Source organism: Gopherus flavomarginatus, chromosome 1, assembly GCF_025201925.1.
Source record: "Gopherus flavomarginatus isolate rGopFla2 chromosome 1, rGopFla2.mat.asm, whole genome shotgun sequence".
Taxonomy (NCBI): Eukaryota; Metazoa; Chordata; order Testudines; family Testudinidae; genus Gopherus; species Gopherus flavomarginatus.
The window spans coordinates 353,636,498-353,661,904 of NC_066617.1; the positions used below are offsets into that span (position 1 = coordinate 353,636,498).

Genomic DNA, 25,407 nt, shown 5'->3' on the forward strand with positions numbered 1-25,407 from the left:
TGATTGTTACACCCCTTAAATCAATGTAAAATAGGGATAACTCACCTGAACAAAACCGATGAATCAGGCTCAATTTTTAATTACAATTGGCATCTATGCCCCTTAACCTCTGGAGAATAGGGCAGATCTACCCTACAAATAACCATACCCCTAACCAACATGTCTATGCTGGTGCAAAAAACAAACAAAATAAACCCTGTGTAGATTCAGCTATACCAGCAACACAACTAGGGTGACCAGATGTCTTGATTTTATAGGGACAGTCCTGATATTTAGGGCTTTTTCTTACATAGGTTCTTATTCCCCCTAAACACAGCCTTGTGCCAGCACAGTTTGTCACGCTGGAGAGGTGGTTTAACCACATCTGCAAAATAACTCGTTTTGCCAGTACATGTTGTGTTTTCGCTAGAGGCTTTGGCTGTCTGGCTATACTGGAATAGCTGTACCAGCAAACCTTTGTAGTATAGATTAGCCCTAGCGCTCGTATCCCACTTCAGACAAGAGTGAAGCTCTTCTGGTTGGTCTAGGTCTTATCCTCGGTCAACATTTTTCTGTCACGGAACTACCCCGCAATTTGGCATAATTGTCAGTCTCTTTCTGTTTTGAATTGGGACTTTAATACATTGGAGTGTGGGGAAGCTTACACAACACAAGCCTGCTTGAACTACAGATTTGTCCAGACTCATTTGTTAACTTAAGAGTTATTTGTTCCTAAATGGAAGCCTTTTCACAATCCAGTCATTTAGCAGAGAAGTAAAATGCACAGTAAAATTGGATTATACTGTTACCTTCAGAACAATATGTTAAATGATGTATAGTCAAAATACATAGACTAACCTTAATTCCACTACCTGACAACAGTTCAGTCTCTTAAGAGACACATTATTCTGAACTAGTCACAAGCTCCAGCTGGCCATCTGATACTAAGAGGCCAATACTTTTTTATCTAAGACTTGGTGGCAAGCATTTTTGAAAAGTAGACTTTCACAGCTTTCCCTTTACAAAAAGAAGTAAAAAGTGGACAGTGGCCCTTTGTCCACAACTTCACTAGACAATGGGGAGAAGCAGGTGAAGAGAAATAATACTTCTCAAACTCAGGTCAACTAACCCTTTCTAATTTTGACCTTTCTGTTCCTGTCTTGTACATTATAAATTCCTTAGGAAAGCGACTATGTTAATAACATGTCATCACTTAACACAATGACAATATGCTGCAAACTTTAGTTTTAATACTGTGCTTCAAATGAATCATTTCATAACTTAGTTAGGCCTAAACTTGGACCAAATGATGTTATAAATGCATTAAGGAACTATGCTGTAGTGGTATGCATTTATAGCCCAGTTTGGTCCCATCATCTACAAACGCAATCCATGTTATAAGATGGCAGCAGCACTGCCATAGTTAAACACAGTACCAGTTAGCATAGATGGGGCATAAGAATGCATGAAGATATTTCTTAGGGCCTGTCCACCCTAATGTCTTTGCAACCAGTTTATGGCATACTCATCTGACCCAAACTACAACAGGCACAATTTTGTTCACATGGCAGGTTTTCCCACAGCACAGTCATGTAACACACCTAATCAGGTAGTGCACAGGGACTGCCCCAGGATCTCAAGGCATGTACCTCTCTGGTCTATTAGCACAGAGCCAGTAGCAAACTCAAACTTCTTTATGTAGCCTAGTTACAAGAGGACAAAAAGCTACACTGATACTGTGGATTACATGTGCACAAACCGATTCTGTGAGTTTGTAGCCATGGGTGAATGTTATACATCCCCTTTGTGCCCAATTCACAGAGGATATGAGTTATTAAAAACTCCTAATTATAGAATTTTAGCTCTATCTGGAGCAGCTCATGCTCTTAGTGTTGAAGCTTCTGGTTCCATGCCTGGTGTCAGCCAAGAGGGCATCCATCACATGGCCACATTGCTGCTGAACTATGTTTCTCTCAGTGCATTGAGGAAAAATCTGGGCAGTTGTGACATAATGCCTTCGAAAAGTACAGACTGCCTGGAGGATGTGCCCTCCAAGCAGCATCAATAGCATATGGTTCAATGGATTCCGGGAAGGCCTGCTGCACACAGAGCTGGGAGGAAAGAGGACTAGGCAAACTGGTTACACGAGAATAATGATGGGGTCCAATCTGTACAGCAAATTAACAGTATTATGAACTAGTTTCAGAAAGATAATCCTATTCTAGCCCAGGACTCTTAGAGAAAGGGATGCCATGTAGCTACCATGGCCCCAACACAATATTCACCATGTTGCATGTGAATCCAAAGGTATTACAAGCTTAGTAGTGTAGACAGAACCTAAGTTGTTCAGACCTAAATTGCATTTGGAGCTAGACTGTAACTTTACAATCTGTTCTGACCTGAATAAAGGGCAGGGTGTAGCTGCTCTGCCATAGCAGCGGACCTGAGAACAAACCATGACTCATGATTTCTCCCCTCCCCCCTTGCTCTGGGGAAGGAGTAAGCTAATTCAGTTTTTCATGGAGCCCTTGGTTCCTCCCTAGCTGCCTGAGTAGCAAAGGGTTAGGGTGTGGGGGTGGAGCCAACTCCATGCTTGCTCTCCAGTTACCTATTTGCAGCAGGTTGTGTCACACCAGTAGCCAGGGTGCTCCCCAGAGTCATAACTTGAGCAGGCTTAAGCAGGAGATTGAGAACGGCCCTATACCATTTTGCTCCCCTGAGAGGCCTAGTAAGGGCTGTGACTACATAACCTTTGGTGCACAGTTACTCTGATGCTCACTAAAATAGTAAAAGCAATTCCAATGAATTTTATATGTTTCATTCTGAAGCTGCTATAGCCAAAGATCTATTTCCTCAGCACACCTGTTTTGCCAGAGAGCCTCACTAGAACAGCCTTCAAAACTCACCAATATTAAAACCTGGGGAAGACAAAATATTTGCATTGAGAGTTCACAGGTAGAATCTTTCACACAAAAATGTAGCCCTTTATCCATCTTTACATGTGACATTTCTTCTCCCACCCCATACTTGTGCAAATTAACTTTCTCATAAGGTGGGAACGTTACAGTTTGACAGAACATACGAGGGACAAAAATATATAAAACTCTACTCTGAGACCACAACACCTACACTCTACCTCGCTCACTCTACCTAGCTCTCTGGGCATACCTACACGGCAGCCCTAAGCTGACCAATGGTAGGTTGACTTACAGCCACCAGTCATGTCCACACTACCCTGCCAGTGGTACGCGTCCTCACTAGGAGCACTTCCACTGACTGAAGAGGGGCAGCGCTGAGGGCTAGGAGCCCATCTGTCCCCTGGCTTTTACCTCTCCTGCCGACAGCACTGTCCCCATCAGCATTTTTGTTGGTGAAACTTATGTTGCTCAGGGAGGTGGGGAGTTCCCCCACCCCCTAACAAGTTTCACTGAAAAAAGTGCTAGTGTAGACAAAGGATTCTAAAACGGGGGATCTCAGGGGGCTGCAAGGTTATTATGGGTCATGAGTACATGCCATCCAGCTCGTTAGCAAGTCACTATGAAAAATATTAACAAATCTAATTGTTAAATATAAAGTATAATTTATAAACAAAGGCGTGCTGTGTGAAAGGGGCTGCCAGTACAAAGTCTGAGAACCACTGATGCAGACGAAGCCTTAAATAATGGAGTATCTACAAACTGCATTGCCCTCATTACACTGACATAAGCCCTACAACTCTTGTGGAGGTGGTAGAGATGTCTATGTAGTAAGCCACCTACATCGGCGGGACCAGGGTGTATTGTATACTAACCTATTTAAATAAGCTGCCTTAGGTCAACTTGTATAGTGTAGACCAGGCCTCAGACACCTTAATTTGGTAATGAAGTGCCCACAAGTTTTCACCTAGTGATCTGCCTTGAACAGAGCTGTAGCCAGCAGCCTTCAACACTGTTTGCAGACTTGATTTTAAAAGGTGTAATTGCAGGCATGAAGACCACCAGCTGGAAAAATGCTGAACAGTCCACTGGCTCATGAGTCAGTTACAAAATGAGCATTAAAAAGAGCCAAAGATGGGTAGAATGTTACCTAGGATAAGGCAAGCTCTTCTTCAATCCTCCTCCAGAGAGAGAGGTTTCTAAGGCCTGGTCTACACTAGAAAATTAGGTTAGTTTAACTGTTCATCAGACTGTGAAAAATCCATAATTTAGCTGAACTAAATCCCTGTATAGACAGCTTTGTGTTGATGGAAAAACTCTTCTGTCAAACTAGCTCCCACCTCTTGAGGAGGTAGATTATCTACAAGCATGGAGACAGAGGTAGTTTCTACACTGAAGTGCTACAGCAGCACATTTTAAGTGTAGACAAACCCTAAATAAATATCCATCAGCATAACCCTACAAAGCAGCAGACTTCAGTAGCTGTTCCAGTGTTTGTTCCTGTAAAGGAGGCTGTCATGGGTACAAAACAGCACTGATTTTGCTGTAACCAAAAATCCATTTACCACACAAAGATAGGGTTTTGAGAATTACATGCAGCCTGCATTCCTTGAATAGGCACATGGAAAAATAGCCATTTAGCTCTCTGCTCACTGTTAGCATTATTTCTTAGAGTGAAAAAATCCCCCACTAATGTTCATCAAAATGCTAGTGCCCTAAGCCATACAAAGTCCTCCCCCCCTCACTTTTGAAAGTTTTTTTTAATTGCAGTTTAAGAGTGTGTCTCAAGGCTTTCCTCTTTTTAAAAAATGGTGTTTGCTAAAGGGCAGAACAGATATAAATGATTATTGTGCCTCAAAACACTGAGAATAGACACCCCACAGTATGAAAGCCTAGCCAAACCAGTTGAGAATCAACCCACATCATTGGCCTCCCTAGTGTACACAGCCAACTCCTTCCCTCCCAAGGACATCTTAGGGGAGGAGCGAATTGAGGATTTCTAAATCCCCTGCAATAAGGTGTATATATAACTTCTGGTTGCCTCCAGGGCCTGACTTCAACCTCATTGGAAAGACTCCCATTCATTTTAGTGCACTTTGGATCCAATGCTTAAAGAGTTGGACTAGCACGACTCAGAAAATTCTGGGTCCTTCTGCTCAACTGTGGGAATATAGGCTCACCTTAGATCTGGGTGAACTATGGCTTTAAAATGGAGGTGGGATACTGCATGAGGCGGTGCAAAGCATGTGACCAGAAAGAGACCAGGAGTGTGTTAATCTTAGTGTCCCTCCAGAATACCAGTGTTATCTTACTTTAGGCTTGGCCTGGAGTAACAAATAAGTTAATTGGATACTAGGTGCAATAAATGCCTATATAAAACTCCATCTGATATTAGCTAACACCTGATAATTGGCAATGAAATTAGTTGTGTTTAAAGGATATAAAAAAGTAAACTCTCAAATAATTCATTGCTAGCACTGACCTGATCAAGTTGGAGCTGACCAAAACAGGTCTAAGTGGCCATGACTTTAGTCAGTTTAAAGTATCCTATCAAATTCTACTGTTTAGAGGTAACAAATTTATTTCCTTTTAGGGATATTTAGAGCAATTTATATAAATAACCATAAACTCCTTTATTAAATCCAAAGACTAAATGGTAAACTAGTGTCATGTCAATAACCTGCATAAATAATTTCAACATCAGGAGGTGGGGGGTAAATAAGCAAGCCAGTTACTTCTCCCCAAGTTTTTTCAAATCTTTGCAAGGGCAGAACAGTAGCCCTCTACATAAGGAGGCAGTGCAAACTGAAATCAACTACTGTAAGACTAATCATGGGATAATGATCCCTGTTATGTGACAGCAGCACAACAGCATGTAAAACTGACGGAAGTGAACTGGTGCCAGGAATTAGCTTCTTAGTCACACTCCTCTAGGTTACATGCTATTACATGGTATAATACTGCCAAATGAAACCACCTGAACTACTCAGCCTGGAAGAGAAGCTGGCAGAGAACCCAAGACAGTGTCATCAGTGCTTCCAAGCTTTCCTGGAAGCAAGGTTTTTATAGAGAAAGCACAAACAGGGGTGTGCAAAAATCAAGCAAGGGAATGGAAGAAGTTGAATGGTGGGAAATAAAGACGTGCACGAAAGTAAACAGGAGGGATGCACAGGACCAGCTATTATGTGCATATCAGTCTCTTCTGCAACCCCCCCTCCACCCAATTTCCTTTCACTAGCTAGCTCCCACTCTTACACACCTCCCAGATTTACTGAAGCCTGCAGAAACCCACCTAATTTATAGTGTCTTACCTTTAGGGAAGTTTTTTTTGGCAATTACAAAACATCTTGATATTTTGAATTAATGGCCTGATTTTCACAAGTGCTAAGATTCTGCAGGTCCCCCATTAGTGGGATCTTAGGGCAGTCAGGACCTCTGTAAATCAGGAAATAAACGTGTAGCAAAGGTATATCATCTTATCAGTTGTTTTTTCTCAATGTAATGTGCTGCTGGTGTTGAGCAACAGCAGACAGGTGTTCTGTAAAGTTTTGATTTACGGTATTGTAGTTTTATATAAGTGTATGGAGAATATGCAAATATAAAGCTAGTGTATAGCAAGAAGCATATGCAGTTTAGTGGATTTTTTCCCTAAACAAATGATGTTGAGACCTGTGGCCTTAATCCTGCAATTGGATCTGACAAGGCAGAGCAATATGGAAGCTAATGGAACTTTGGCAGATCCTGCGCTCTCCTAACGTAGATAAGGGACTGTTAGAATATATTGAAAAATAATTTCTTGAATAGGAAATAAGATTTAGGTTTTTCCTTCTGTATACAGCTAGTTTCCCCTTTACATGGATATCTTTGGAAATTAAGGAGCTAAGTTCAGTGGGCAATAGAGGAAGACTTGCACAATAGTAGTGAATTGACTATATCTCTTGGGGGGGTGGGCGTTGTTAACTGGAATTCCATGGGTTATTTTCAACCTTCTTCAAAATAGCTTTATGCGTATGAATTGTTTTGGGCTTGAATATAGTTCTCAGCATATCAAAACCATGGAATAATTACAGTGTGCTAGCTCAGGCTGTATCCATACCATCATCTTGTGTGGTCAGCCTATTACACTGAGCGCTAGAGAGTAACACTAGATCACTACTTGGCTAGGGGACCTTTCTAAATCAGAGTCAATTTGAAGTAATAATGTTGACAAGTCAGCATTTGGCACTCTTCCTGCTACTTCAGATCATCTGGCTTGGACTTAAATGAGGTACAGATAAAGATAAGGCGTGTGCTATTTTTTCCTGGGGGCAAGTGTTAATTGATAGTGAGGGCAAGCTTCATGTTTAGAAGTTACATATTACCTGTATCACTCTCCTTGAAGTTTCTATTGGATAACACTGTAATGAGCTGACTTGCATGTGTTCTGTCTCCTAAAAGGAAAAGAACTTCACTATACAGGATAATCCCTCTGCTACAAACATTCCCATCTAGCTTAAGTGAGCGGGGCTCGAGTTCCAGATCAGGAAGATCTCAGTTGTATCCCCATTGCTACCAGGAAGTTCCTAGTAAGGGTCTGCTGAAGCAGCAACAGCTATTAAGTTCCTAGAAATCCTAAGATTTGCAGTATATTTTACTTCCTGTTCTGTCACAACTGGTATTGAACTGAGGAGAAAGACACGTCCATAATACATGAAGAGATTCTTCTGTAGTTAAAGCACTGTGGTATCCTTAAGCTGAAAGACACAATATAATTAGTTCAATTCTAGCATCTAACAACTATATTTAAAAACTTTTTAAACATAAAGGTTTTTCCCCATGCAAGATAAATTATAGCTACTCAAGTATCAGAGGGGTAGCTGCGTTAGTCTGGATCTGTAAAAAGCAACAGAGTCCTGTGGCACTTTATAGACTTAACAGACGTATTGGAGCATAAGCTGTTGCGGGCAAATACCCACTTCATCAGATACATGTCAGAAATCAAAGCTTTTTCTGAAGTTTTACTTCCAAAATATGCCATTTTTCATTTTGACTTAATGTCAGTTCCATTTTTTTTGGCATGTGTGTTTTCAGTATTCCCTTCTCCCCCACTTAAAAAAAAAAAAAAAAAAAGGAGGGCAGGGAAGAGATGATGGGGAAGAGGCAGCAGCTAAAGAAGTTAAATACCTCTTCTCAGTTTTGCAACTGGTAAAAAAAAGTGTTGAATTTGTTCTCTTCCCTGCCTTTTTCCCTTTCCAAAAACCAAACTGTCAGCTCAGGTTGATTTAAAACTTTGGTTCAAAATTTCCTGGTGAGAAAATTGACATATTGTCCTTTGGACACTTTCCATCAAAAATGTTATGGAAAATTCTGAGCAGCTCTAACTCCAAATTCTATGTTCCTTTGGATATCTGGGATAAAGGACTCTGCACCTTAGACTTGGCCCACAAATGAGCTGAGCCTGTGTTTTTTGTTTTTTTTAAAGTAGCTGTTCCTGTATTAAAAAAAAAAAACAAAACACATTTATATACCTAACAGCTGCATCTACCATGGCCAAGTTACAATTCAAGTAGGAACCACAATCTCTGAATTTTCTATTTTTGTGCACATAGGTCTCATCTGGGAATTACTAAGTTACTTTGGGTGTGGATCTGCTTTATTACATGAGCCTGCAGTGAATTGTTACAATTCACAGAACAAGAATTTCCTTGAAGAATGTAAGATTTTCATTCTGAAGAGCTGCAGTCTCATACTTGCATTTCTACAAATGAACTTGGTTATGTAGATTTCTGCTTACATTTTCATCTTAACCTAAAAACTGCAAAGCCAGGAAGGGATTATACCTGTCCAAACGCCTTTGTTTCCTTCCCAGAAAGGTTCTACCTCTACACAGACCATTTTGTTCCATTTTTGTTCTATTCAGAACAGAGTATGCTCACCAGAAACTTGAAGTTTTGTTTTCAAGGACACTTTCTTCAGGTGCTGTCAGACAGATGAAAGATATGGACTACTGCAGTGGTTTTCAAAGTTTGGGTCACAACCCAGTACTAGGTCACAGAATGCAAGGCACTGGGTCACCTTGTTCAGCACCCAGGGACCCTGGTGGCCAGGCAGTAAAAACTAGTAATCTTTACCTATTCTGACACGATGCTGTGGAAACGGCCAGCAGGCCCAGCTCATAGACAGGTGGGCCATGGAGCTGCACATGCTACCCCCACCCTGAGCACCAGCTCCACACTCCCACTGGTTGGTTCCTGGAGCGGGGGGGGGGGGGATGGGGATGAAAGAGGCATGAAGTGCCTGCAGGCGACAGCTGGGCAGAACTGCTTGTGCGCCTCTGCCTAGGAGCTGGACCCGCTGGCTTCTTCCAGGACACAGCATGGTCTGTGGTGCCAGGACAAGAGGGAAGCCTGCCTCTGCACCCCAGCTGTGCTGCTGAGCGGGAGCTGCTGGAGGTAAGCCCACATCCCAAACCCAGAGCCTCTCATCCACATCCCAAACCCAGAGCCCTGACCCCCTTCTGCACCCATCATCCCCAGTCACACCTGAGCCAGCACCACCAGTCCCCAGCTCCCTCTCATACCCCAAACCCCTCATCCCCAGCTCCGTTGGGTCGTGGGCATCAATTTTATTCAACTGGGTCATCAGAAAAAAAAAGTTTGAAAACCACTGGACTACAGTCACTTTCACAATTGTGACAGTCTGAAGTGTCTTCAAATCATAAAAGGTTAGATTTCACTAATAGTGCAAGTACAGGCAAACATAATAGGGGCTGAGGTGTACAGACATGGGAATGGTTTACTGACAAAAGCAGTATTAGAACAGACAAAGGATTCACCTACTTATTTTGAGAAGTGTCAAGCTCCATCTTCAACTACAGAACCACTTGAAAACTGTTACCATGTTATCCAAAATAACAGCACTTCCACTATTGCAGCACCATCTCCTGCAATGCTACAGTCAGCACTACAGTGTCAGCATGTGAGCCTGTTGTGTAACTTGGAACTATACCCTTAGTGACTGAAAACACAGAAATTCTAGAAGTCACTTCACAGATGCACAGTGTGACATATAAATGAAACTTCTGAAGGCCACAGCAAATTGTGATTAATGAACATCACAGATGGCTGCAGACTGACAGTAACAAAGATTGGAAAGCTCAGCACTGGTGGGGGAAAAAAGTGAATTATGTAATACAATAAAATCTGTTCTATACCGCTTTTCACGCACCACACTTACAAGCCAACTTGATATTGCAATTGCCCCCAGCTTTGTTTAAGTTGGCCTTCCCTGGCAATTACTGTGACAAGAGCATCAACCTTCTATGTCTGCGTGGGAGGAGGAAACCTATTTTCTTTAGGCAAAGAAAACATTGGAATCAAAGTAAATTGTATATTCCTAAAAATAGGGGACAGCAGTGAAGGTGTACAAAGCAGGCTTCCCACACATCATCCATTGAAGAAAGTTGTTTCTAGAATCTGCCCACCACACTTCGCTGTTTGCTGGTCAGGAAGTCTGTCATAAAGATGAAAAAGTTGGCTGATTCATCTCTGACAACATGTCAGCAGGTAACATAACAGAACAGTCTTTCACAGAAGGCAAATCAAACATTATCTAAGTACTCCATCAAAATACTTACCACTTTTGCTTAATATGCACAGATCTAGGCCAGATTTAATCTGAGAAGCTTAGACAGCTGTTCTTCTGCAATTATATATCCCCCCTCACCTTCTTAAAAAAAGAGAACCTAATTTCTCCTCCTTAGCACAAATTATTCCAGCAGATAGTACTCAGGCAGTGAAGAAACTAGGAAAAGAATTCAGCACCTGGTAAAACTGCTTTTTGTAACATTCACATACATTTGAAAGAGAAACCATGAGGCATAAGACACATCTTTGCCATTTTGATCTAACAACATACACCACATCATTTACCTTTTCTTCAGTTACCAACACAGCAATATTTTTATTTGACTCCAGCTAAAATTAAGGCCTAAAGTGCATCCCCTCCTATCAATCCCAACTGGCAGTTTTGTAGGAAGAGGGAAGAAGGCAGCGTGTTGGATCAAAATTCTGAGCATGGGTACCTGCAGCTAAAAAAAAAAAAAAAAAAAAAAAAAAAAAAAAGAGAAGGCAGAGGAGGGACAGTTGCATTCCATTTTCTCAGTATATCCTGAAAGAGAACAAATTTAATAAGTGCCTGATAAAGTTACCCAAGAAATCCATGTTTTTTGTACAAAGACTTCTCACCATACCCAGTCCCTCCTGCTGTAGTGCTCACACTATGGCAGGCAGACAGGATAAAACTACCAGTTGCTATCAGGAAGGCCCATCTTGAACAGATGCCTGATGGGCTGCTCTTGGAAGTAGATACAGCACAAGTTTTTTTCTTTCCCCCATTTAAAAAAAAAAAACCACCCTCTCTGACACCACTTGACATGGTGCAGCATGCCAACCCAATAAGGGATTCTTAATGATTTAAAGGGGACCTCTGCAACTGCCACCCCCAAGTTGCTGTGAGAAAGCAGAGAGATCTCCTGCATCCCTGATAGCCTCTTTAGCCACCAAGAAGTTGAGAACAGGACCCAAAGCAAGTATTGTCCCTTCCAGGAACTGTACAATCACAGGTCATCACAGGAGTCGGAGTGCAGGCAGGGCCTCCTTCCTGCATGGTAAATACAAGGAACACTCTGGACCCCTAATTAACAGAAGCTATGAACACTGCCTCTGAGGGGAACTAGCACTGTCCACCCTAAAGCATGCAACAGTGGGAAACATATTAGAAGGAAACTGTGCTTGAAGCAGGAAGTCTCACAAATCACTACCCTACATCTAACTTCTGTTTCCTAAGCAAGCTAATAAAGAAGCCTCCCTAAAATGCTCAACTGCAATCACCACCTGGATGAAGAACAGCTGATTAAAGCTGAATCCAGTCAAGCTTGAGACTGCTGGAAGGAAGAAGGAAAATGTCGTCAGGGAACTGATCCCATGCACAACATTGGGAATCTGTGTCCTCAGATGACGCTGTCCATTGCCTTGGTGTCTTCAGGGACGAGTCAGTGTTACTAAGTGCCCGAGCAGGTCCGGTGGGGAAAACACCTACTTCCATCGATGAAGGGCAGGACCGTTGCACCATCTCCCACAGGACGGAGGCCTAGCCACGCATCTGTGAAACTCAAGCGCCATTAGTGCAACTCATTAGCCAGCAATGAAGCCCCGCCCGCGGAAGAAGCGCGGCGCAGCGCCGAACACAGCAGCTTTGAGTCACCGCTTGCCCTGCGCCCTCCCCCGCCGGCGGCCCCCGCGCTCCACCACACCCCGTCAGCTCCAGCTTTCTGCCCCCGTGACCACAGCGGCCGCCCGCTGGAAGAGCCGCTCTGCCCCGCAGCAGCACGGCCAGGCGGGCGAGGCCCGGAGCCCGAGCTAGACTGAAACCTGGGCCTGATCCCCGCCGGAGCCCCCCGCCAAGCTCGCGGCTTCGCCTCGCTGTACCGGGGGGCCCGGAGCCGGCCGTGCGCGCCCCCTCCAGCCGCAGAAACCGGCCGCTGCGGCGCCTCCCGCTGCGTCTGCAGACGCCGAGGCCTGGCTGAGGCGCGGCCCCCGGCACTGCGCCAGGCGGGCACCGCAGGGCCCGCACCCTCCATCGCTGCGCGGCGGGCTCCTGGGTGCCCCCGTGCGCCGCGCCGCGCCACCCTCCCGCCCGGCCAGCCCTGCCCAGCGGGGGCAGCCATGGAGCCAGGCGCTCTCCCTCGCTCGCTCCCCCGCGGGCTTCGCTCTCGTGCGCCAAAGGCCCCGGGCCGCTCCCGTCTGCGGAGCGCACGGAGCCGGGCCGCGCACGCGCCTACTCGGCAGCCACCCCTCCCCCTTCACCGAGGTAGACCCCTCCGCGGGGGGGACTTAAGCAGGCCGCACCGTCCACGCTGGGGGAGGGGATGATAACCGAACGCATTGCGGGGTCTGCTGGCCGCCGCGCCCACCCGTCCGTTTGGCGGGATAAGAGGCGCGGCCCCCCGTTTCCTGCCTTTCCTTACTCGCCCCTGACCATTCAGCTCCCGCCCGCCCCTTGCCGACATTTTAATCCGATTTCCCGGCCGCTCCTCCGAGCTAACGGCGAACCCACACCACCAACATGGCTGCCGAGATCACGCTCTCCGTTCCCTCCCCCCAACAACACACCCAGTTTTCTCTGCGGCTGCGCGGCGCCGAACCTTATAGGAGTTGTAGTTCTCCATGCACCTGGGGCTTGCTGCTAGACATGGGAGCGAACTACAAATTCCAGAATGCCGCACTGTCGATCTTAAGGGGCCAATGGGGGGCTTCCCCTCTCCTACCTCCCACCCTGGACATAAGGATGATGTCATTGCAAAACAGGCAAGGGAGATTTCTGCACTGCAATTCATTGTGATACGCTGTAGCCTCCTCCCCCTGTGCTGAAGCGCTAGGGCAGTGACTAAATCCCTAGCAAAGGGGAGGGGGGACCATATAGACATCCCAAGCGAGCTGCAAGCCCTACCCCATGTCTAGGTGATTGAATCCCACGTTGTGTCTTGTTTTATGGTCTCGCAGGGGAAGGGGAAAAATCCCAAATCCAGGTGAGTTCTGTGATTTCTTGCAATCAACTTGTCTGTGATATGTATTTTTAAGTCAGAAAAGTGCAGTTGATGACGGGAGGTTCTGTGCAGGGCTATTTGTGGGGGCATGGGTACCACTGCCAAAAAAAACACCATCACCACTCCGTTTTTTTTTTTCTGTACACTGAGTTGTCTATAAGGTTGATTATTATTTGTTGGAGAGGCGGTTGCGTGTGAAAAATCCTTACAGAGCTAGACTTGCCTGCAGAACGATTATCAGACAGTGTTGATTGCCCTTCATATACAGATGTTGGAGGGGGTGTGTGTCTGGTGTGGAGGGGAAGAAGCAATTGAGATGTGGATTTATTTTAGTTTGATGCCTTTTAAAAAATGCTTGATGCATTTGAAAAGAACTGATTTATAGAGGAATAAGATAGTGACTTAATTTAATTTTGGAATACTTTATTGCTTTTTTTTTCTTGTGTTTAAGAGGACAAACGGATGATATATATATTAAATAGCAGACTTACTACATTATGGAATGCTCTCTTTCCCTTTCCATGCACCTTCAGGATAACATATGAGAAATAGCCACAGTAGTAGGCTCAATCGTTATGTATGTAAAAATAAAAATAAATGCTCAACACACACTTCACATTTCTATGTCAATATTCTTTTTATCCAGTCACAGGATGTTTAAGTCTGATTTGTTTTTATTAAGAATATTCTCTTTTTAAAATATGGTTAATTCTGAGTGTCACTGAATTGTCTGAAAAAGTGAACATCTGTAGCTCTTTTTTTAAAAACTCCATGGCAACTTTCAGCACACAGTAACAAATAATAAGTAGTAATTTGAACTTCCCTGGGATACAGTAACAAATAACTGGAGGGAATCCTGGTACAATTTATCATCTCAATGATGAAAATAGCAGCAAATGTGATTGACCTTAATTTGCTATTGCTTAATGGTGCCAAGGTGCTATGAGATAGGAGTGTTTCTGGTTGGTAAGAGAGGTCTGGGACTGGTGATGGAAACGGGGGGGAAAAATGTGGTTTGGGCTAGGGCTATGGTGGGTTTTTGTTATATCCATTCCTTGCCTCTTTCAGGGGAAAAAGTGACTTGAATTGTGTAACTGACTCTTAGCAATTTCAACTATTTCAGATTTATTTTTGAGTAGAGACTAAATGCTATAGACAGATGTACCCAATCTTAACTATTGAGCTATCTTTTTGTGATCCACTTGGTTTTTCTAATGTCATAAATAGAAGAAATGTGAATGTTTTTAAAATTAACTCTGGAATCCAACACTGCTTCACAACACAGTCCTCATTTTCTTTGGAGACAGTGCAGAGGGATGTGGGTCCTTTTCCCAGTTCTCTGCTTAGCTCTGTGGGAAAGTCACTTACTTCAGTTTCCTCATCTGTAAAATGGGGATAGTGCCTGCTTTTGTTAAACACTTTGAGATGTTTGCTGAATAGTGCTACCATAACAAGTTGCAAAATATTACAGTATTTATTCTTTTCTAAAACTATATCATCACTGCAATTACAAGTATACTCCAGAGAAATCTACTTTCTGTTATATAATACGATATTAGCAGCACAGACACAGCTTTGCTTCACTGCAGAATTTGCTGTGTCTCCCGTCTGGTCCCTTCAGAGTTCATCTACTCCAAGGATTGAATCTCTTTGGGGCACAGGAAGTGTGTGTGCAACTGAGCTGATTTTTTTTCCCCCACTGCTGCATATTTGCTTCTGCGTTACTCTTGTGTAACTGAGACTGTTTTGTCCTCTGGCAGACTTTCCTTGGAATTGCAATGCTAAGGGATGTGTGACATGAGTGCAATGTGGACAATGAAACTCCCTGTTTCTTTTGATTAAAGTGTTTGTAAACACTAACACAATAGTTAGGGAGTCAATGTGTAATGCAGAGAACATTTTATGTGATCTTATCTTGCAACTAAATTCCTGAAGGGTAAACATTCCTCAGCTAAATCTCCTCGTATTTTTTTTTATCTCTTCTTTTTCCTTCCTTCCTTACTTGTTGTTGCCAAGTTAAAGGAGAGGAACAGCAGTGCATGCAGTCCAGTTGCCTTTTGTTTTTTAGACTTTTATTTCCTGGAATGGCGTCCCTCTCCCCCTCTTTTTTTTGGTCAAGGGATTCAGTGAGTAATTTAATATACGACTTCTCCTGTTGGCTATAAGAGAGGAACCTTTACAGCAATGATTTTGTAGGCTGTGAAGCGCAAGCGCTGGAACTGCAGTGATAGTTTGAAAGTGCATTCTGTAAATTAATGATATGTAAATTATGATAAATCTATATAGCAGGGGATTTGTGTGTGTGTATGGGGGGGGTGTACTACAGTCCCTTGTCTAAATACCATTCCTATATATTTATGCCCATCTTGCATTCTTATTTATTGTTTTCATGTATGTTTGTTTAATCATGTTGCTGTATTAATGAATTTCTCTAAATAGCAATGAGTTTGTCTAAAGTGTTAGCACTCTGGTGCTATACAATAATATAGCAATAATTAGAGTTAAAATGCACTTAAGAAATTCAGACACCAAGTAGCATGCAGGCAAATGCAGTATTCACCAGGATGTGTTGCAGTTTTTGCCTTGCAGTAACAGAAATGTAAAAAGACTTGAAAGTGGGCATTCAGGAGGTTATCTGTCACCATGAATGAGAAACAAGGTGGGTGAGGTAATATCTTTTATTGGACTATCTTCTGATGATGAGAGAGACAAGCTTTGAGCTTGATCCAGTAAAAGACATTACCTCACCCACCTTGTGTGTCTAATATCCTGGAACTGACACTATTACAACTACAGGTCTGTCGCATCTTACGCTGGGGTTACATTCTGCAGTCAGCGTGTAAAGCGCAAATCGCATATAGTCAAAATTACATTGAGTGCAATGGTGGGCGGAATTGCCTGCACTACTGGTACAGTATTAAAATTGTTGTTTTTCTCTTTTTTTTGTTTTGTTTTTGCCGACCGCGTAAAGGTGAAATCGTGCATATTAAATGCACGTAAGATGTGACAGACCTGTACACTGCATTCTACCATGAATGAGCAAAGTCAAGAACTATCAGGTCATTCCTCCTAAATAGATGGTTTGTAGAAACTTCACGTTTATTTAACTTACGTCCTGATCCCACAAAGACTTAGGCATGTGTATTTACTCATGCAAATAATCCCACTAGATTTAATGGGACTACTTCTGTGAACAAAGTTATGCACAAATGCACTATTGCAAGATGAAGGCCTTATTTGCTAAGCATCAGCAATGAGGTATACGCTGTATTGGAGGCAAAGTAAGAAGGTCCTTAACTGCAAGTGCTTTGGGACAGGGAAGGTCCCAGTCCCACACTGGGATCTACTAGCATGCACACATTCTGAATCCTACCCTGATGTGGAATTGGGGTCTAAAATACAGATGCAAATAGGAGAAAGTGGACTTGGAGACCCAAGGAAAGTACTGATATAGATTTGTTTCAAGTTTTGCTCTTTCTGTCTTCTCCTCTGCTGCAATGTTGGGTGAGAGAAGTTATTTGACTCACTTAGGCTACTGTGATGAGGGGATTTGTGGGAGAAAAGAGCCTTTAGGAAAGATTTGAATGAAGAGAACTTGGTGCACTGGGACTTAGGTGGTTATTCATATAGGGGCCACTTGGAAGAAGATGAGAAAAATGAAGAGGGTGCTGGTGTGTCTTTTTCTATTGTTCCTCCTGTGAAACAGGTTTTTTCTCCATTTTTTTTTGACCAATGTAATACACACTCTTAAGTGAGTTAAATGTCCCAGTTCCGCCTCCCTCCAGTGCACATGAAATGAATCATGTACAGCTTGAGTGAGGGAGTCTTACCTCTTTAATTGAAACTGTAGCAACTCTTGCTTTTTGTTCTGGAAGTTCCCAGTTCAGTCTTAAGCGTGTTTAGTCAAGATGGCATCTGTTACTGGGAACTTCAGTCATCTGGTGTAACGGTATGTCATGGTCTGTCTTACGCAGATTTATCTGCAGCTGTATTGTTTGTGTGCCAGGTGACCACTTATTTTTTTTCTCTCATAAAACAAAATTAAATGAACGGTTACAACAGGCCTGATTCCACCGTTGATTTGTGTACAATCTTTTTTGTTTTTAGTGGACGAATTGCTTCTTCAGTAAATGGGTCCTAAAATACGAAAGCAAATGTTGCTGCTAATAGTTGCGGAAATGACAGTCAGAAAATGTCTGAACTTAGCTGGCTCCCACAGCTGTGGTTTGTTTTTTGTGTGTGTCTAGATTACATGGCTATGTGTGGCAATGTGAAAGCTAGAGAAAGTGTGCATCATAATATAAGTGTATGGATTATAGTAGGACAGGAATCGCATAGGATGGTACAAGGTAGGTTAAAACTAGGAGTAATGGGATAACATCTAAATCTGGGAAAATTGGGGCTGGATATCAGGCAAATCTCTTGAGAGCGATACTTACTTTTTGAAATTATTCCATTCTTGTAAGTGGTGACAGGTCCATTACTAAATTATTAACTCAGTTGGAGAAAACGTGAAAGATAGAGTATAGGAACCATTCTGCATTGGTTAGGGGGCATGGACTAGATGACCTAAAAGAGCCTTTTTAGTATCCAATTTCTATTATACCATCCTGCAATAAGTAAGTTAGTCAATTATTGACATAACTGGTGAGAGAAATTGTGCTGGTTTTTAATGCATGTTTTATAGCATCAAAAATTGTTCTGTCATGTTTGTGATCTAAACGTTTCCTGGACTATGATGCCTTTCAATTGGACCATGCTTTAAGTTTAAGTGAAATTGAACAAATCGAGGCAAATACATCCCTGATATAACTCCGTTTAATTCATTACAATTACACAAGTGATCAGTTTGGCCCATTAAAATCAATGTTACTATTTAAACATAATTAGGCTTGGAAGGATTTGATTTTTATTGGTAAATGTTGGTAGATGTAGATTTCACCACACACAGGAAAAAAACATTTCCATTGATAAGTGAAATTTACAAATAGGCAGAATAAGAAAAATGGTACTTGCGAACTTAGTTCGATTTAAGGCTGTTTTCTTTGTATATTGTGACATGATGTTGATAATTTGTGTTTTTAATGGTTATGAAATTTTAATGTCTTGAATCTCAGTGTCTACCGTCATTAAATAATTATCTGACTCCTTCTATTGTCTGACCCTCCATAATTACACCCCAGCTCCAGTGTAAACATACTCATGTGAGGGGCCTGTGCAAACTAAGTGTGTGGGGATCGTGTTGTAATGTGACTTGGTCTTGCCTGTGTAGGTCGGACCACATGGTGGGATTAACAGTGAACCTGTTAAAGATGGGGGTAGCGTACATCCAATTTGTGTACTTTGCCTGGAGCAGAAATATTTTCCTCTAGCTTATTGTATTTAGTCATATTAAATTCAATAATAAGTTTCCTGTACTGAGACCCCTTTTTTCCTTGGAAGTCAAGGGGATTGGGGAAAGCTGTGTTGGCTTGGAAAGAAATGATCTTTTGTGTGGCTTTTCAAGAGGCTGTCTGTCTCCCACAGAATGAGCACTGCAGGTAAAAAACAGCATCTCAGACACAAACATGTACAAGACTCAAATAGTCCTCCGGTAACTCTGTCCTAATTAAAGACACAATAGCAGAATGGAGTATTGATGCAAGTCCCTAATAGCTGGATCCACCGATGAACATGTTTTGATAACAAAGTCAGTCTCCTTCAGGAAAACTAAATTGTGCTTTTTAAAGTCCTTGTTAGTGCAGAATATGTACTGTGCAAAAATGTCACTAATCCAAAGTGCAATGTCCATATATAAAAAGGGAGCAGAGTTTCTCAGTGTGAATTCATCTCTCTTGCGTGGAAGCACCAAAGAATTCCAAGACCCTACAGAATAGTAATAGGCCTTGACTTGGCTTTATTTGTGAACATTGAAGAAAATCTTGTCTTATGTATTTACCACCCTCACCTGATATTGGAGAGGGATGACTGTGTAACAGCCTTCTGTATGAACATTCAGTTAAGCTTGAAACTCAGACCTTCAGAGCCGTAGAACAGACATTTATCACTTGAGCTCAAGGAGTTACCTCCATTAACCGGTAGCAATAGTAAGGTGTTTGACCAGCCACAGGGTGGGGATGTGACACATGCTCTGCCAGTGTGTTGCACTTTGACTTCCATTCTGTTTCTCTACCTTGCTTTGCAGTAAAGAAGCAGTTTCTTATTTTCCTCTTAAATATTTAAATTCAAGTAGCCAGTACATTTAGAATGTACTGAGGGCTGTGTTACAGAATCCTGAGAGAGGTCATGGAGAGGGACTTCTGGTTGAATATGTGTGAGTTACGAATGAGGATTGTGACAAAAATATACCATTTTAATCCCTCACTCTCCCCCCCCCCCCCCGGAATATTGCTATTGAACGATATTGCTGCACTAATCTGGGGTGCAGTGAGGCAGCTGCCTGGGGTACTCAGACTGTCATGTAGGGTGCCACATCTGAGGAGTCACTGGTGGAACAGCATTGGCGTCTCAGCTATTATGGAGAGTATCAAACTGCTCCTTCCCTGTTGTGGAGTTTTACCTTCATGATTCTTTCTTGTTCCCATTCTACTATAGTGCCCTTGTTTATATATAGTGATGTGCAGCAAGCTCCTTTGGAGCCTCAGATACTCGGGTGCAAATGATTCTGTGTTATGTTAGGAAATTGATGAGCATAAATGGAGATATCAGTCTGGAGGTAGAAGTAACACCAATAGGGAATAGGGTGGGTTGCTGGAAAGAAGGCGATAACGTCTGACCAAAGAGCCAGTGCACCTTTGCCCTGCCCTATTGGTAATAAAATTAAGGCATAATATCTTGGCAGGCACTCTGCTCCTGCTGTCAAATTCTGTTGGACTCTACAGAAATATGGCAGAGATCCTTATTCAGGTGTTAGACTAGCAACTACAATTTAAAGGTGAATTCCTGTCTTCAAAACGACACATGTTCAAAGAGTTAATGATAGAGACCCTGTCAGGTTAAACATCATGATTTTATTTAAAAGCAGATCCTCTTAAAACCTAGGTTCTAAATAACCCCTTGGATTATGAAAAAAGAACAGGAGTACTTGTGGCATCTTAGGGCTTGTCTACATCACAAAGTTGCAGCGCTGGTGAGGGGGTTACAGCGCTGCAACTTAGGAGGTGTACACATCTGCAGGGCATCACCAGCGCTGCAACTCCCTGTTTGCAGTGCTGGCCGTACTCCCGTTTTGTCTCGGGTGTAGAGGATCCAGCGCTGGTGATCCAGCGCTGGTAATCAAGTGTAGACACTTACCAGCGCTTTTCTTGACCTCCGTGGAATAAGCAGGTATCCCAGCATACCTGAGGAAGCCTCTGGTAATCAAGCTGGTCTCCTTCCCCGGTTTGCTCTCGCGTTCCCTGAACCCCCGTGCAAGCAGGTCTCCCTCCCTGCGGTTTGCAGGGGGGTTCGGGGAACGCGAGAGCAAACCGTGGCGAAGCTGGTCTCCTTCCCCGGTTTGCTCTCGCGTTCCCCGAACCCCCGAGCAAGCAGGTCTCCTTCCCTGCGGTTTGCAGGGGGGTTCGGGGAACGCGAGAGCAAACCGGGGAAGGAGACCAGTTTCGCCGCGGTTTGCTCTCGCGTTCCCCGAACCCCCCTTGAAGCCGCCCAACAGCGCTGCAGTGTGGCCACATCTAACACCACTTGCAGCGCTGGTTGCTGTAAGTGTGGCCACTCTGCAGCGCTGGCCCTATACAGCTGTACTAATACAGCTGTAACAACCAGCGCTGCAAAATTGTAGATGTAGACATACCCTTAGAGACTAACAAATTTATTTGAGCGTAAGCTTTCGTGGGCTACAGCCCATTTCATTGGATGCATAGAATGGAATATATTGTAAGGATATATATATATATATATATATATTATACACACAGAGAACATGAAAAGGTGGCAATTGCCCTACCAATTCTAAGAGGCTAATTAATTAAGATGAGCAATTATCAGCAGGAGAAAAAAAACTTTTGTAGTGATAATCAATATGGCCCATTTCGTACAGTTTGACAAGAAGGTGTGAGGATACTTAACATAGGGGAAACAGATTCAATGTGTGTAATGGCTCAGTCATTCCTAGTCTCTATCAAGCCTAAGTTGATAGTATCTAGTTGACATATTAATTTAAGTTCAGCAGTTTCTCGCTGGAGTCAGTTTTTGAAGCTTTTCAGTTGCAAGATTGCCCCCTTTAAGTCTGTTACTGAGTGGCCAGAGAGGTTGAAGTGCTCTCCTGCTGGTTTTTGAATATTATGATTCCTGATGTCAGATTTGTGTCCATTTTATTCTTTTGCGAAGAGACTGTCCGGTTAGGCCAATTTACATGGCAGAGGGGCATTGCTGGCACATGATGGCATATATCACATTGGTAGATGTGCAGGTGAACGAGCCCCTGATTGCGTGGCAGACGTGATTAGGTCCTATGATGATGTCACTTGAATAGATATGTGGACAGAGTTGGCATCGGGCTTTGTTGCAAGGATAGGTTGCTGGGTTAGTGTGTTTGTTCTGTGGCTTGTGGTTGCTAGTGAGTATTTGCCTCAGGTTGGGGGGCTGTCTGTAAGCGAGAACAGGTCTGTCTCCCAAGATCTGAGAGAGTGAGGGATCATCTTTCAGGATGGGTTGTAGATCTTTGATGATGCACTGGAGAGGTTTTAGTTGGGGGCTGAAGGTGACGGTTAGTGGTGTTCTGTTATTGTCTTTGTTGGGCCTGTCCTGTAGTAGGTGACTTCTGGGTACTCTTCTGGCTCCATCAATCTGTTTTTTCACTTCAGCAGATGCTTACTGTAGTTTTAAGAATACTTGATAGAGATCTTGTAGGTGCTTGTCTCTGTCTGAAGGATTGGAGAAAATGCAGTTGTATCTTAGAGTTTAGCTCTAGATAATGGATCGTGTGGTGTGTCCTGGATAGAAGCTGGAGACACGTAGGTAAGTATAGCGGTCAGTAGGTTTTCTGTATAGGGTGGTGTTTATGTGACCATCGCTTATTAGCACAGTAGTGTCCAGGAAATGGACTGCGTGTGTGAATTGGTCTAGGCTGAGGTTGATGGTGGGATAGAAATTGTTGAAATCATGGTGGAATTCCTCAAGGGCTTCTTTTCCATGGGTCCAGATGATGAAGATGTCATCAATGTAGCCAAGTAGAGTAGGGGCTTTAGGAGACGAGAGTTAAGGATTATAAAATTGGAAAATTAATAAAGAAAATGTACACTTCATTACATTATATAATTTATCCATTTCAGAACTTGAATAATAAAACAAATCAGTTAGTTTAATATTTTGTTTTGTGGTAAAGTGTATACGTGTAGCAAAATTAATTTTATGGTACAAAACCAGTTTCAGGGTCAGGGACAGGGTCAGACTCAGGGCTCTCTCTAGTGGTACTCAGCTTTTGGGTTCTGGTACACAGTGCTATAACTAGGTTGCAAAGATATTTACTTAAAATAGCTACTTACATTTAAAGGGGGTGTGTGGAGAAGTAAGGCAAAAATTCTGTGGGTCTTATTATAAAAATTTTCTTATAAAACCTGAGTTCTGGGATAGTGACCTAATGGAATCCCTTTGTAGGTCTCCTGCAAAGAATAAAACATTGGGTTTACCCTCTTTTGCTGCTTTCTAGTGAGTGAAGAGAGATTTAAATTCAGTTCATTTTTTCACATTAGAAATTCAAGCTTTGCCTATCCTGAAACACTGAAGATGACAGGAGAACTGATAGGCTTGTCAAGTATCAGAGGGGTAGCCGTGTTAGTCTGGATCTGTAAAAGCAGCAAAGAATCCTGTGGCACATTATAGACTAGGATTGTGACATCTCACATGTCCTAAAATCTCCTTAATCTGAAGAATTAACAGGTGAAATGACTTTTTTTCTTTAGATGGTTTAAAATTGAATCTTGTGGGGTTTTTGGTTTTTCTTTTTTGCTAACAGCCATTTAATAGTAAATGGTTGGGTTGAAAAAAAATTCCTAACACATTTTAGCTCTTCAGTAGATCTTCCAGCAGAAGCTCTTGATTTCTGCTTTGACATTGCTGATACTTCAAGGTGAAAATCAAGCATGGTTTTTGTTTTTAAAATGTCTAGGAAGGGGGGGATATTTCAGACTTTTGGTACCTCATGAGAAAAGGTAGGAGAAATAACATCCCTTTTCTTTTTCTTTTTGCAGCTCCCCTTTAAGTGCATGCTCATGTGTGTCTTCAGAGGAAAAAGGGTGCTGGCTAACATGAGTAACTAGAATGAGGTAAAATCCTAGTGAAGACAAGGCAGCTTGTAGTGTCACTAGTATTTTACCTCATGTTAATTACTACTTGTTGGTAAGAACACTTCCTCCCACCCACACCAGTGAAGACAAGGCCTTGTAAGTTGTATTTCTCAATAGTGCAACAATGGGCTAATTCTTGACTCCAGATTTTCAGTTGTGCCTCCCATGTTTCTGATAGTGGAACTTCAGAAGGAGAAGTGCTTTCACTAAAAAGGGGTCATTTTTATCTGCTAACTGAAAACGGCTTAAGTGAAGCAAATTTCAGCAGCCTGTTATTTCTCCCCTTAGGTGGAATAACTCTGTCTCCATAGCCTTCTCACATGGTAGCTAGTAGGGAGACAACTGGTTGCCTGTAACTTTTACATATATATCTGGTATGTAAAATTCCCCAATTAAAATATAGGTGCTTGAGAACATTATGTAGGTTTAGAGCATTTCCTGGAGGATTTTGGATCTTTACACAAAAAATTACTTTGGCTCATTGAGACTGTCTGTGCTGCACATCCAAGAAGCCTGAGATTTCAAGAGCTGGCATATACATTTTGTTAAAAAAAAAATTAGTAACGGATGTTATTTAAAGGGAAACTCTGCTCATTTTCTTCATCACAGCATTTTTTCACACAAGTTCTATTGAACTTTCAGACTAATGAACAGAATGAGTAGAAATTTATGTTAACTGTCTTGCAAAGAAAAAAGTGTGAACACCTAACCAAATGGAAATTGCTTTATCTGAACTGTGAGACCAAAGCTGCTGCTTGTGACATGTGATTTGTTGTCATATGTGACTTGTGTTTAAAACATTTATACCCCATGCTCATCTCTTAAAGGATAATTGCTCCCATGTTAATTCCTGACTCTCTCAACGTGAGGTGCATTGTGGGTCTGGGTAATAATCAATCACCCTGAAATTATTGTTTTTTAAAAATAGAATAGGGGGAGAAACTCCTAGGGCTCCACTTCTCCCTACCTGACCCCTACTTCAGTATAATAGCTTAAGTACAGACTTAAACAAATAGATCCATATTCAGGTGTTGAAAAACTCCCCCTATACCTTCAAACCCAAAGACGAAACTTCTTAGCATTGGCCTTGTCTGCACTAGCAAGTTGTACCAGTAAAAAATTCTGTCGTCATTGTGCCACCACAAAACTCTTTCAGCAGCACACCTACGCAGTTGGCCACTTGCATGGGTGGATTGTGCCCGCATGGTCTCAAAATGTATCAGCAAAACTGTTGCACTGTGGGTAGGCATCTAGTGTCCTCTGCCCTGCTTCCAGGACCACTACCTTGTGGGAAATCAGCGCTGTGTATTGTGGGGCCAGCTGCTGTGTAATGTCGGATACCCCACTGTCCTCTCGGGGAATTGTGGATCAAATGCCCACAGTTCCCTCTGTTCTAGCCTAGAATCAGCTACTCTAATGCACCATTTATGGACTTATTCCATGAATAGTATTAGCAGCAGCAACTGCACTAAAAAATACTGTGCTGCCATCAGAAATAACTTACAGTTTACACTTAAACTTCTGCCCCTTTCTCACGCCTCCCATGTGAATTGGTTTTATCTCCTTGTCCTCTTTTTGCAGTGTTCCTCTTCTCAGCCTGCTCCCCAGGGCTGGACAAACTTTCTGCTTGACCTTGTGAAGAGGA

The 25,407-nt window shown here is 42.7% G+C and overlaps 1 protein-coding gene and 1 long non-coding RNA gene across 5 annotated transcripts in view; one reads left to right on the forward strand and one right to left on the reverse strand.

Annotated features, from left to right (window-relative positions):
* Window positions 1-8,384: 8,384 nt before the first annotated feature.
* Window positions 8,385-12,362, reverse strand: LOC127045998 (uncharacterized). Its single transcript, XR_007772891.1, has 2 exons — window positions 11,768-12,362; window positions 8,385-11,042 (listed from the first exon to the last, which is right to left on the reverse strand). It is a non-coding gene; the product is annotated as an uncharacterized LOC127045998 (long non-coding RNA).
* A 565-nt stretch (window positions 12,363-12,927) lies between these two features.
* The window catches only part of RAB30 (RAB30, member RAS oncogene family), a 112,287-nt gene continuing 99,807 nt past the window's right edge, over window positions 12,928-25,407 (forward strand). The window contains exons 1-2 of one of the 4 annotated variants that reach the window (XM_050942687.1): window positions 12,931-13,461; window positions 23,667-23,858. The gene's annotated coding sequence lies outside the window, so the exon portion shown is untranslated. Of the gene's footprint in view, window positions 13,462-23,666; window positions 23,859-25,407 lie in introns of all 4 variants that reach the window. The other 3 variants (XM_050942706.1, XM_050942677.1, XM_050942666.1) reach the window with 3 other exon arrangements.